Source organism: Struthio camelus, chromosome 3 (assembly GCF_040807025.1).
Source record: "Struthio camelus isolate bStrCam1 chromosome 3, bStrCam1.hap1, whole genome shotgun sequence".
Taxonomy (NCBI): Eukaryota; Metazoa; Chordata; class Aves; order Struthioniformes; family Struthionidae; genus Struthio; species Struthio camelus.
In genome coordinates this window covers 42,903,280-42,916,279 of record NC_090944.1, presented here as the reverse complement: position 1 = coordinate 42,916,279, position 13,000 = coordinate 42,903,280, and the positions used below count along the sequence as shown (strand labels likewise).

Here is a 13,000-nt window from a genome sequence, read left to right as displayed (position 1 = left end):
AGAAACGTCACTATTTGCTGCAGAAATGTCAGCCAAATAATATGAAGTGATATCTTCCAATTGAGCTGGATTTTTTAAAATAACCACTCTTTCTATTAATCAGTTTTATGTACTTCAGAAAATACTGGCAGAAATATTTTACTTAACATGGGGAAATGTAGAAGATAAAACACACAGTTTTAATGCAGAAAACTCTTTCTGTGACAACTTTCTGTGGTATACCTTAAATCAAGTTACAGCATCAAGTTACACGGTTATTCCTATTGAAGTCACAGAGAAATAGGACAGGATTTCATGCATGAACTGTAATTGGCAAGACTTAAATGTCATGAATATTCATTTTACTTGGAATTAATGATGGAACAAAGATTTGTGAAATGCTGGTTTTGAGAAATATTTTGAGAATCTTCAGAACTATTCTAAGAGGCACACTCATTTTACCTATTTGGTAAAATTTTTGGCCTTGATTCTTGTCTCACAGTAACCTTGAACAGGATGGGACTTGCTAGGTCATTGAGTTTAGTTCTCTCTTAGTGTGAATGACTGCTTTATAATCCCCTACATTCATTTGCCCAGAGACATCTTCAATGTCTATCTTGCTTGCATTAGTCTAAATGAAAACCTACTCATTTTCCCAGTTACTGTTGTGTATGTAGGTATGTATACATGAAGTGCATCCTGTCACTTCTGTAGCACACCATTAGGACTGAAAAAGCAAGCTGGCTACAATAATACCAGCTAGCACCTACTTAACAGGGAAGCGCTACCCTTTGTGATTTAGAGCTTATCCAGTAAGACTGGCTGCAGCTGTGCATAAACAGGAAAACTCTGCAGCTGCTCTCCTGTCAGGTGATGTAGTCTGCAAGCTGGGCTGGCTGACATTAATGGGTGAGAGTTTCTCTTTGTGCTTAGAATAAATCTTCTGCTGACCATAAGCCTCATTCTGAAGTACGTTATTACTTGCAGGCCATCACCGTGACATTAATCAACATTTTTTGAGTGACTTTTAAATAACGTATCCTTCTATTAAGAGGAATACTTTTAAACACCACCAACATATTTCTGGAGGGTGAAGTGTTGTTGCTTACAAGTTAATATCCACAAAGTATTTGCCTGGTGTTACATCTCATGGTATGTACTATACATTATTAAAAATATTCACCTGTTAAGTTGTGTGTGTCTGTCTTTTGAGCAATAGCATGCCCCGATCATAACTTGAAATGAAGAAGTTGCTATAAACACTGATCTAAGCACTAGCTGGCACATACTGTTGAGACAAAAATATAGGAGTCTGAATATATTTTTATAATGTTATGTTGGTAAAGAAATGTCAAGAAATGACACCATAAGAAAAAAAATGGATATTTTCACAGGGTCAATACACTCAGCTATCCTGTATTTAATTTTCATGAATGCGTGGAACAAGCAGTGTCTAGAATGGGCACCTTGATGAGCATGGCATCACTGAAAGTTGGAGGTACCTTTCTTTGCATGCAATGAATCTTTCCTGTTTAAGTACTGTGAAAACCATCGTTACAGCTTTCATCAATGTTTAAGCACTCTGGAGAGGCATTTTAATCCCTATATACAGCTGCGACAAATATATCACAGATAACTGAAAGGACCTCCTTAAAATTACCTAGCAAGTCAGCAGCAAAGTTGGCGGCAGTGGATTCCTCTCTGAAGATATTCTGTTTCTCCAGACATGCTCTTTCCCAAAATGCTGTCACATTGAAAACATTCCCAACCATCATTTCCTTTGCTTACCTTCTTGGTCAGATCCTCATGGGTAGGTACAAGATTGTCCTTTCAGGATTAGGCAGCCTGGAGTGATGCAAACAGAAGCATTCCTAAGCATTTCGCTGATTTTGTGGCTGCCTGGATTTCTGTGTTTAGGAGACAGAGAAAAACAACTATGCACACATTATTCTATGCAGTGGTTAATGAATTATGGTCAATTAATTATTAGTGACTAGATTTTATCTACTCCTTCCCTAGATAATTTTATAATTGCTTCAGATTGTAGAAACTACATTTTTGGGATTTTTTTGTCTTGTACTATGTGTGCACATCTAGCCAGCTATATACCTTTAATGCAACTTCAAACAATAGGGAAAGAACACCATCAGCACCTTCAGTAATGCGTTTTTGATAGATTCAGCCTGGATGACAAACTACCACCCAAGTGACAACCCAGTAGTAGGCAAAAGTGGAAAGGAAATTCCCAGATATACCGCTTATGAATATGTATGGCCAGTGCAACTCAGAGGGTTTCAAGACAGCTCAAGCAATGGCATCATGGGGTTTCTAGGCTGGAATGCAGTTTGTCACGAGTTTGCATAAAAAAATTTGTCTAATCATCTGCAACCCTTTTACAGGCTTCTTTCCTCTAGGTTATGCCTTCACAGCTTGTGCTCTTTCACTAGTACTCTTTCTAACCTTGCTTCTGCGGCACAAACAAATTTATCAATCAAAGAATCCCTCAGATCAGTCTGAGTGTTGCTGTTTCGGTAAGACTGGTAATACGTCCCCATTAATGTGGATGCATTAAATTCAGCAAATGCTAAGGGTCTCCAGCATTTCCCAGTATTTCCAGAACAGACCAATTCCTTTCATAGCTCACTATGGTTCAGCATATTGGCATAGGAAATGTCCCCAGAAATCATATCAGTACATCTGAGAGAGGACAACACTGGTGAGGACAGGTATGGTTGTCCCGTGCATTAACGAAGATGCCAGTCACTGATAAGGTCAGCGGTGAAGCCATAACCTTAGCGTAACATAATTAACAAATAACACTGGTGAATTAGAAGGAGAACGGCAAGAGCTATTCTGTTTAAAAAAAAAAAAAAGCCAGGAAAGGAAAGTTATGTACTGTCAGGGATGTGAACGGGAAAAATGTGGTACTGCTTTATTCTACTTTAATTCTATTGGTCATATTCTCATTTGCTATAACTCAATAAAGCTGTGGTCCTTCAGTTTACACCATTTTCAGTAGATGTAGATCTGGTTTTAATAATGAACACACTAGAAACCGCAAGAGAACAAACAATATTAATGTACACGTTGCAGCGTAGGGACGAGATTTTAAATAACAGACGTCCAGACTTTAGATACTAAGGTAAGTGGCCTGATTTTCAAATATGCTGATGACATAGCAGGTCTTGCTGTTGTCAATGCCACGTATGGTTTTAGAACACTTCATCTCATGCAGATTCCTCACCTAGTACTTCTACATTTTCTTCAATAGATGTATTACATATCTGCAGGGTCCTCTGCATTTCCTGATTGCTCTTCTATCCAAACTTACATCGAACTTCTTGTGAGACTCATCCAGCTGTTGTTGGGGGATATCTGTGTTTGTGCAGATGCACTGATGTGCCTTTGTCACATTTCATATATCATAATGCTTCTTACGGGACAAGGGGGAAGCTACTGCCTGAATTCATCAGCCAGGGACTCACATAGTCCATAAACTTTTTCCACTCCCTAGGGAGAATGTTGTGCTTCATTATGTGACTGAGCTCATTAACTTTTGTTCAGGTGATGGCAGAATCTCGCCTTCCATCTTTTGGAAACACTGAGAGGATTTTGGCATATATTTTTTACTGCCAGTGAGTACATTGGGTATTAACATTTCCTGTGGTATCTCAAGTGAACCAGAAGTGTTCCACAGGAAAATAACAGATATGCTAGCAGATGTAAACGATGCCACAACTTGTACTATGGCTCTGGATCCTCAGGAGGAGCATATTAAAGAGTGTTCAAACTATGTCAAGAAAATAAAAAAGAAAAATATGATTATAGCAAGACTGGAACTAACATATTTGGTGAATAGCACAGTGCAAATTAACTGAAAAGTGTATCCTTCTGAGTAAATGACAAAGCAGAGACTAACAAAAATACCATTACTTCAGAATAAACCCAAATTAGCGAGATTCTTGGAAAAGGTTATACTCTTTTCCATATTCCAGTCACAGATATCTTCAGTAACTATATTGTCTGAAGAGTCATTCCAGACAGACTGAAGATGATTAAGAGAAGTGACATGCTACAATACCACTGAGAAGCAAAAGGAAGTGTGCACAAAAACATCTATTCTGCATAATCTGTTCCAAACAAGTGTGTTAAATCATTTGCTGATGCCACATGAGAAAGATTTGTGGAAAGTGCTTTGTTAACTTTGCTTGTGGAGGAACGACTGAAATTCAGGCAAGGAAATAACAACTTTTAAATCCATAATAGGATAGACCCTTACTAGAGAGGTTGGGCTTGAAAGGCTTCAGAAAGTCTGCTTTGCAAATAATGGACAGTAGTGAGGTAACTTAGAGGAAGCTTTTTATAATCCCCCATGAGATGAAAATAATGTTGCTGTGATGGCTCAGAAAAAAACATCTACTGTCATAAGAAGCACTGTAAATCCTGAGCTGTTGCTGATGACTCAGTGAGTCGTATTTACCAAATTGAATATAATAAGTAATAGAACAGCACCTTACTGATGACATACACCATATATTACTGCTGATGTACAGAAATTGCTAAAAGGCTGCATGGGAAACGAATGAAACTTGCATGACATTCTGAATCATCATAAAGATATTAACTGTCAAAGGAAAACAAGAAAATGCCATACCCCTTCCCCTTCAGGAAACCTGCCTGTGAGGGCTATCACAGAGCGCAACACAGAGAATCCAGGTGACCTCTGTTCCATGACCAAGCAGGCTATAACATTTTACCCACTAAGTGCACCTCACAAAGAGAGAACAAAGAGGATTTGATTTGCTGTGATCCGTTATGGTTCCTGGACCATATGTTCACAACTGTCTTTTCTGGTAATGTAATTAATGCCAGATCTTGCGTCCACATTGCAATTGGGGTGATCTGGTTAGCACTCTGGTGCATGTCCTTCACCAGAAGGAAAAACGCTTCATTCTTGAGATTATACCAGAAGTATGAGCCCCAAAGCAAACGTGTATAAGAAAGAGGTCCTCCACCACATTAAATTGCTAATTTATGCTCCTAAAGATTACTTCATTATATCTACAACTTATCCCAGAAAGCCACTCGGTCATTTATTTAGAACTATGCAAGACAGGGAACCTTTTCTGCCACTAAGAAACTTGTTTTGGCTTTAAATAACCCCCTCCAGTCAAAAATACCATGCTATCATTTGTCTGATTGTTCTGGCTTTAGCTTCTAGCTTTTAGATTGTTTCATACTTTTGCTCAATGGACCATAACACCATCTTTAGAAACCTTTTTAAGGAATCTTCTGAAAGAAACATAACTTACTAGTTGTTGCTGAAAACTGATTTAATAATAGTAATATAGGAAATCTCTAAATGATTGCTGTGTTCTGGATCAGGATAGCAGCTTTTTAAACAGAGAGGGAAGGAAAATTTCATGTGGCATGACAAAATAGACAGCATTTCCTACAGAATATGAGTACCATGGAGTAGCTGAGTTATGGAATGAGATTTTACTTATATACCCAAAAGAAAGGAATTTGGGAGATAACAAATTTCCTCAGAGCCATCAGAATGGAATGTTCTGACACACATTCACTTAAAGCTCAGAATCATCCTGATTGTGAAGTGACACTTTGTGGGTTTGGGTCTTTTTAACAAAAAATTCATAAATTAGTTGACCCAATTCTTGAGATCAGAAGCAAGTCTCATTAGAGCTGATTTATTGTGTCAGAGCTTATATGTACTTTTTGGAGAGCTCTAAAATTAGGTTCTAATATTAACTCTTTGAGCTATTATGTGTGTGCCTCATTTTTAAGAGCAAAAAAAAAAAAGCACGGGCCAATTTAAAAGGTTGATTTTGTAAAGTACAAAATTAAAATTTCTTTTTGCACAATTCTTAATACGTTCATACCAAAATGAGAAAGCTGGTGTCAATGACCTTGGAACTCGAGGCTGATGAATCCTTCTCCTAAGAGATAGAATCACAGAATAGTTGAGACCAGGAGATCATCCGGTCCAACCCCCCTGCTCAGAGCAGGGTCACATAAAGCAGGTTGCTCTGGACTGTGTTCACTCTGGTTTTGAACATCTCCAAGGACGGAGACTGCACAGCCTCCCTGGACAAGTTGTTCCAGTATTTGAGCACCCTCACAATGAAGGTTTTTGCTATTTCTAAGTGAAATTTTGCATATTTTGATTAGTGCCCGTTGCGTCTTGTCCTCTCCCTTGATACTACACAGAAGAGTCTGGCTCCGCCTTCTTTATCAATCAGGTACGCTTTGTGTAAGATTACACATTGGTAAGATCCACCCAAACCTTCTCTTCTCCAGGCGAAGCAGTCTCAGATCTCTCAGCCTCTCCTCCTATGTCAGACACCCGAGTCCCTTAGTTATCTTTATGGCGCTTTGCTGGACTCGATTCAGTATGTCCGTGTCTCTCTTTTACTGGGGAGCCCTGGACTGGACCCTGCACTGCAGATGTGGCCTCACCAGTGCTGAGTAGAGGGGAAGGATCACCTCCCTCACCCTACTGGCAACGGTCTGCCTAACGCAGCCCAGGATGCTGTAGGCCTTCTCTGCTGTAATAGCACATTGCTATTTTATGGTCAACTTACTGGTCACCAGGACCACCAGATCCTTCTCTGCAAAGCTGTTTTCCAGCTTGTTAGCCCCCAGCCTCTACTGGTGCATGGGGTTATTCTTCCACAAGTGCAGAATTTGGCATTTACTTTTGTTGAACTTCATGAGGTTCCTTTCTCTCCCTGTTTCTCCAACCTGTCAAGGTCCCTCTGAATGGCAGCAAAACCACCCGGTGTATCAATTACTCTTCATGGTTTTGCATATTCTACAGGCTTGCTGAGGGTGCTCTCTGTTCCATTGTCTAGGTCATTAATGAGGACATTGAAGAGGACTGCCCCAGTATCAACCCCTAGGGTACTTTGCTAGTGAACGGCCTCGGGTGAGACCTTGTGCCACTAATCACAACCTTGGAGCCCAGTGTTTGGCCAGTTTTCAGTCCTCCTCACTGTGCACTTATCTTGTCTGCAGGCTTCTTTTTTACGTCTGAGTTCCTTAAGGAGCTCCCTGTTCATCACTGCAGGTCTTCTACCACCTTTCCTTGACTTCCTGTGCATGGAGATGGACTGTTCTTGAGCTTGGAAGAGGTGACCCTTGAATATCAACCAGCTCTCCCGGACCCCTCTTCTCTCCAGGACAGTATCCCATGGGAGTCTTCCAAGCAGGTGCTTGAACAGGCTGAAGTTTGCTCTCCTGAAAATGAGGACGCTAATCCTGCTTTTTGCCTCGTTCACTCCCCTCAGGATCCTGAACTCCTCCATTTCATGTCTACTGCAGACAAAGCTGTCCCAACCTTCACATCCCCAACCTGTTCTTCCTTGTTTGGAAATATCAGGTACAGCAGAGCATGTCCCCTTGATAGCTGTTGATCACCTCTGTTTGGAAACTGTCATCAATACACTCCAGAAACCTCCTGGACTGCTTGTGCTCTGCTATGTTGTTCTTCCAGCAGATATCGGGGTGATTAAAGTCCCCCCTCTAAATACCAGAGCTTGAGAACATAAAGATTTTTCCAGTTTTCTGATGAAGGCCTCATCTACTTCTTCCTGATGGTCTGCAGCACAGATCCATCACCACATCGCTCACATTGGTCTGCCCTCTAATCCTCACCCATAAGTTCTCAACTGGTTCATCACCAGTCCCCAGGCAGAGCTCCAGGCATCCCTGCTGCTCTCTCACATAAAGGGTAAGTCCCTCTCCTTGCTGCCCTGTTCTGTCCTTCCTAAAGGACCTGTATACATCCATTGTAGTACAGTAGTTGTGGAAACTATCCCACCATGTCTACTTGATCCCAATGAGGTCATAGCCCTGCAACTGCACACAGACTTCTAATTCCTCCTGTTTCTCATTCTGTTTCCATGCCCATCAGCATACAGGCACTTCAGAGAGGCAGCCCAGCATGCTGATTTCCCAGAAGAGGTAAGAGAACTTTCCCCATAATACTCTTTGTAGGTCTTTCCTCATTTATGGGCATACGTTTGACGTGACCCTACTTCAGTCTTGTGTTGTTGTCTCTCCTGTTCCCATCACCCCACACCCTTTGCTTGCCAACCTGGTCCACCACTTCCTCACTTCACTGTTGGTTATCCTCTCCCTCCCCTATCATTCCTGGTTTACAGCTCTCCTTACCTACTATTCCTGCCTGTTGGTAAAGATCTTTCCCTGCTTAGTCAGGTGGATTCCATCTTTTTCAAGCAGTCCTTGACCTTCAAAGAGGGACCCCTGGTCATAGAAACCAAATCCCTGTTGCCAACACTAGCTGTGCGACCAGTTTTTGACCTGCAGGATCTGTCTGCTCCTCCTCAACCCCCCCCTCTTCTCACCAGTAGGATTGAGGAGAAAACCACCTAAGCCTCCATGCCATTGGTCTTCACCCCCAGAGCCATGTAGTCACACTTGGTGTGTTCCAGGTCTCCCCTGATATCACTGGTGCCCGTATCGAAGAGCAACAGTGGGTAATAGTTCAAGGACCAGCAAAGCCTCAGCTGCCTTTCCACAGCATCCCAGATCCGAGCCCTAGGCAAGCAGCAAACCTTCCTCAGCAGCCAGTCAGGTTGGCAGATGGGGCTTCTGTCTCCTGCTGCTGCCGCTCACTGTTTCCTCTGGGCGCTGCCCTGGGACTGAGGCTTGGGCTGCTTGGCCACTTTGCAGGCCACGACTCCTGGCCCATTGTCTGCTGCCTGGGCACTGACCCTCTGCTTTGGCTGTTTTCTGTAGTTGCATAGATCTGTCATGTTGACTTCAATAAAACTCTACTATGATAGAAGATGTAATAACATTAACATTTGTGTTGCATATTGAGGTAACTATAAAAATGTACTTAAAAAGTTGACTGAAAATTGAGCCAGATGCTTCCCATCACTATTGCTTCTCATTATTTAGGGTGGTTTTTGACCTTGGGGCAAATTCTTGCTGCAGGAGATTACCTCAACAACACAGCCCAGTTGTTGCTGATGGTTAATAAATACTCAGAAGTTTATAAGAAGCTACTACTAAGTGTGTGGTATTTGACTTCTTATTGAAAAGCACATCCAAATGGACTAACCAAACTACGTGCTCTACTCTTTAGTTTGGGAACGTTTTGTTTTCACTGCAAATTTAACATAGCAGGTACTGAGGACATTTTAGCTGTTTTCCACAGCCCATTTTTCCTTGCCTGAAAAGTGGTCTCTTTAGAAACAAGATACTATGAAAATCTTCTATTTCAGAAGAACTATCTGCATAGAAAAAAGAAAGGGCCGAACCGCAATATTTTATTAGTAGTTTATATTTATCATAGCCCCATAGAAAACAAGGTGGAAGAAACCTCATGGAATTACCTAAAGTTTCTCCACAAGAAGGCTGACTATATCCAAACAATTCTTGGCGGATTATTGTCTAACACTGGTTTGCAAAACAGCCGGTGGCAGAGATTCCAAAATATCCAGAGACAGTCTGTTCCTGGCCTCGCTCTGCTTACTGACAGGACCGTGTGACTTCTGTCTAATATACAGCTCCTACAAATTAAGACTGAATGGTTTATTCCATGTATTGCCTTTTACATATTAAAACAGTGTTATCACCCCCTCCAGCCACCCCTTCTCCAGTCTAAACACTCTAAATTCCTTTGGCCTTTTTTTTTTCTCCATAGATCATGCTTTCCAGCCCTGATCATTCTTTTCTCTTCTCTGTGCTTTTTCCAACTGGTCTATATATCCCTTGAATAAAGATCTCAGAAAGATAACATCATGCTCCTTCTGTAGTCTTACCATTTTGAGTAGACTTACCTTATAGTTTTTGTTTATACACATCTCAATGATATGTGCCTTTTTCCCCAGACACATGACATTGTTGCTTTATGCAGAGTTTGTGATGTACTATGCTCTGAGCTTTTCCTGAACGATTGCTACCTAAGCTTGTTTACACAGATTATTCTAGATGCCTAGGTATGTTTGTCTTTATTTCTTGGGCTATGTCTCCAACCCATCCCTACTTGCCGTATTCCTTTAGTCTTGCACTAATCTTACAATAGTTTACTAAGACCATATTTCTTAAAATTGCAAACGTTATGTGAGGCAGTGTCAAAATTCTGACTAAAGTCAGGAGATGTCTGACATCCATTGATTCTCTTCTGTCCACAAGGCCACCTACTTTATCATAAGTAGAAGTGAGGCTAGTTTGGAGACGTTTACTCAACAAATCTATGCTGGCTCTTACTCACCTCCCAGGTATCTTCCAAGTGCTTACAAATAGTTTATCTGATTATTGTTCTAGGAACTGAAGTTAAGTTGGTTCCTCTGCAAGTCCCTGACTCCTTCTTTTTCCCCTTTCTAAGAACAGGGTCTATATTTGCCATTTTCCATGCTCCTGAAACTTCATCATTCTCTTGTGGGTTCTCAAAGACAACTGCTGATAGCTTGGAGACTGGTTCAGTCAGTTTTCTACGTGGCCTCAGGTGAAATACAGCAGGGCCAGCTGATTTGACAACATCTTGGTTGGATGAGTATTCTTTAACTTGTTTTTTTTCCTCTTCTGTCTTGAACTCTTATCTTTTTATTACTGATATTAACTATGATAGCCTTCTGCCAAAGTTAATCTCTGCATGTAAAAGCAGCACTACTGTGAACTCACAGTTTTTTTGCTGGCGCTATTCATCAGACTTTTACAGTGTTTGTTTCCCCTGAAATGATTCAAAGAGATAAGAAAATGTAAACCTTTTACAAATAAATACATCCACACATTGGAATGAATTCTGATATCATTTGCACAAGAATAAATCAAGTGTCATGCTCTCCAGGTCGTTGTTGTTCAGGCGAAGGAAATCAGAAACAGCTTCTAGAGAGAGGAAACTAATCTGAATAACAGTTTCTAGAACATGGATTTAGTGCAATTAGGTTTCATTTACTGACCAAAAAATTATTAATTACTGTTATATGTAGTTTGTGTCAAGTAGAAGTTTTTCCAGTGATAAGTATTATAAACATGTCTGCAAAAGTGCTAAATAAAAGGAAAAGACAAAGAGCAGGCTTACAATGTGGTCTCGTGGACTTCATGAAGAAGTGCTCACTATTTTTATACTAAAACAATTTTTTAGAAATAAAATTTCCAAAAGTCAGAGGAATAATATAGGTGAAGCCAACTTTTGCAGGATCCATAAATCCTTTTATAAATCCTTTTGATGGGAAAATCTTTAAATCTTCAGCTTCTAGGAAAAGAAAGAATGTTGATTCTGGCACTGACTGTTAACCATCTACATATCATTTTTCATGAGCTACCAAAAAATGAAGCCAGTTAGGCACACATGTCAAAATTCTGGCTTGTGGAAATGTATAAAAATACCTCAGGTTTATTTAGGGACCTTTAGCTTCACCAGCCTATGATTTAGCTAACACAGAAGTCTGACCTGATTACTCCTTTGATTTAATCATTTCAATTTAGAAATGCAGCACTCACATTCTAACCAGATAAAAGAATGAAGACATCTTTGCTACATATCTTGTCCTATTGCAGTGCTTCTGGAGTTTGGTTCAGCTGAAGCTTACACGTATGAGAATAGCCTCAGCCCATTACATCATATCAGGCATTAGCTAGCCTTGGAGACCACAGTCATGGGCTCGTGACCTGCCCCAGCAAGAAGTGACTGCATCAGATGACATGACCTCCCTGAGCACCCTGGACAGTAGTGATGTGGAGGTGCCACCATTCTCCTTCTGCTCCTATTGCACGGGACAGCCCCCTTCCCCATTACCACACTGTGGACACCTTCTGTGTCAGATAATCATTGGACAGAAAACAGAAGAGCTCCTGCAAAGCAGGACACACTGCCTCAGTGTGGCTGCCTCAGTAGAGTGGCCTCAACGTTACCGAGCACAATGTAGCTTCCTGAGCCTTGCATCCTTGCACTGTACAGGGGACTGAATCAGTAGGCAAAGTGGAGCTGCCCCTGCTCTGCTGCTCTGCAATTTGGAGTATAGCCTAGAGATACTCTTCTAGGAAGTAAGAGCTCTGAGTCTGAATCTCTTAGACTGATAGAGAAATTAGGTCTGCAACCTGTGAGTGAAGGTCTTAACCGGTAGGCTATGTGCCAATGCTGGGTTCTGCTTTCAGCAGCTGGGTTTTCAGAAGAAGAAGTCCTGCTCCATCAGACACCTGAACTCACAAGGAGAATGGTTTTGATTAAAGAGAATAGGGATGCATAGCTTTAGAGGAGAGTGTGTCAAGATAGAGTCTTTGCCTAGTGTTTCCAGCTAACCAGTGTTTCCAGGTATTTAAGCACCTGCTTTCTCAGGCAGCAGTATTACTGACCTGCTCTTCAGTTTGAATCTCTCGAATAGCCAACTTTGCAGGTCTCAACTGGATAGATAATCTCCAGTCACCTGCAGTTTTGGACAGTTCAGTCCTGTGCCTCAATTTGCCAGTAAAAATAGCGCCAGTAAGACATTCTAGCAGTAAAACTTCTTTCAGCAGATCATATTCAGGAACTTTGAATTTCGGGATTCACATTTCATAAGCAATTCTGCCATATGAAGAGGCTGAGGATTCCTAGGCTTCCAGCACCTCTCTTCTGTTCCTAGGGCCAGGACTACCAAGGCTTTCAGGCACCTTAGTCCATGAAAAGGAAGTGGCTATGGAAAACATGGTTTCCTTTTGGGGAAATATTTTTAAAAATCAGTTTTCATCCTGCTTTATAGACAAGACCTTTAAAAATAGTAAAAGTGTTTCCAAGAGAAAGAAATGCTAAGTTTTGATCAGCACTAACTGGAAGTAAACTGAGCTAGCAGCTAGTGGATGAAGGGTCTCAGAGGACTGCCAGTTAGATTGTCTGGGACGTTCCATGTTCTGACATTTAAAGATTTATACTATTGAAAATATAAACCGTTCATGTGAAATTTTCTGTGCCAGGTGTGTTCCTTCAGCTGAATAGTTTTAGAAAATTTTAAGCAAAATAGTTCAGCTGCTGCTGAAAAACAGTTAGAGA

General features: G+C 41.0%; 1 long non-coding RNA gene across 2 annotated transcripts in view; it reads right to left on the bottom strand.

Moving 5' to 3' along the window:
- The window catches only part of LOC104153289 (uncharacterized), a 46,132-nt gene that overhangs the window by 7,173 nt on the left and 25,959 nt on the right, over positions 1-13,000 (bottom strand). For both annotated transcript variants that reach the window (XR_696211.2, XR_696212.2), the window contains one exon: positions 1,768-1,886. This is a non-coding gene — a long non-coding RNA (uncharacterized lncRNA). The remainder of the gene's footprint in view (positions 1-1,767; positions 1,887-13,000) is intronic.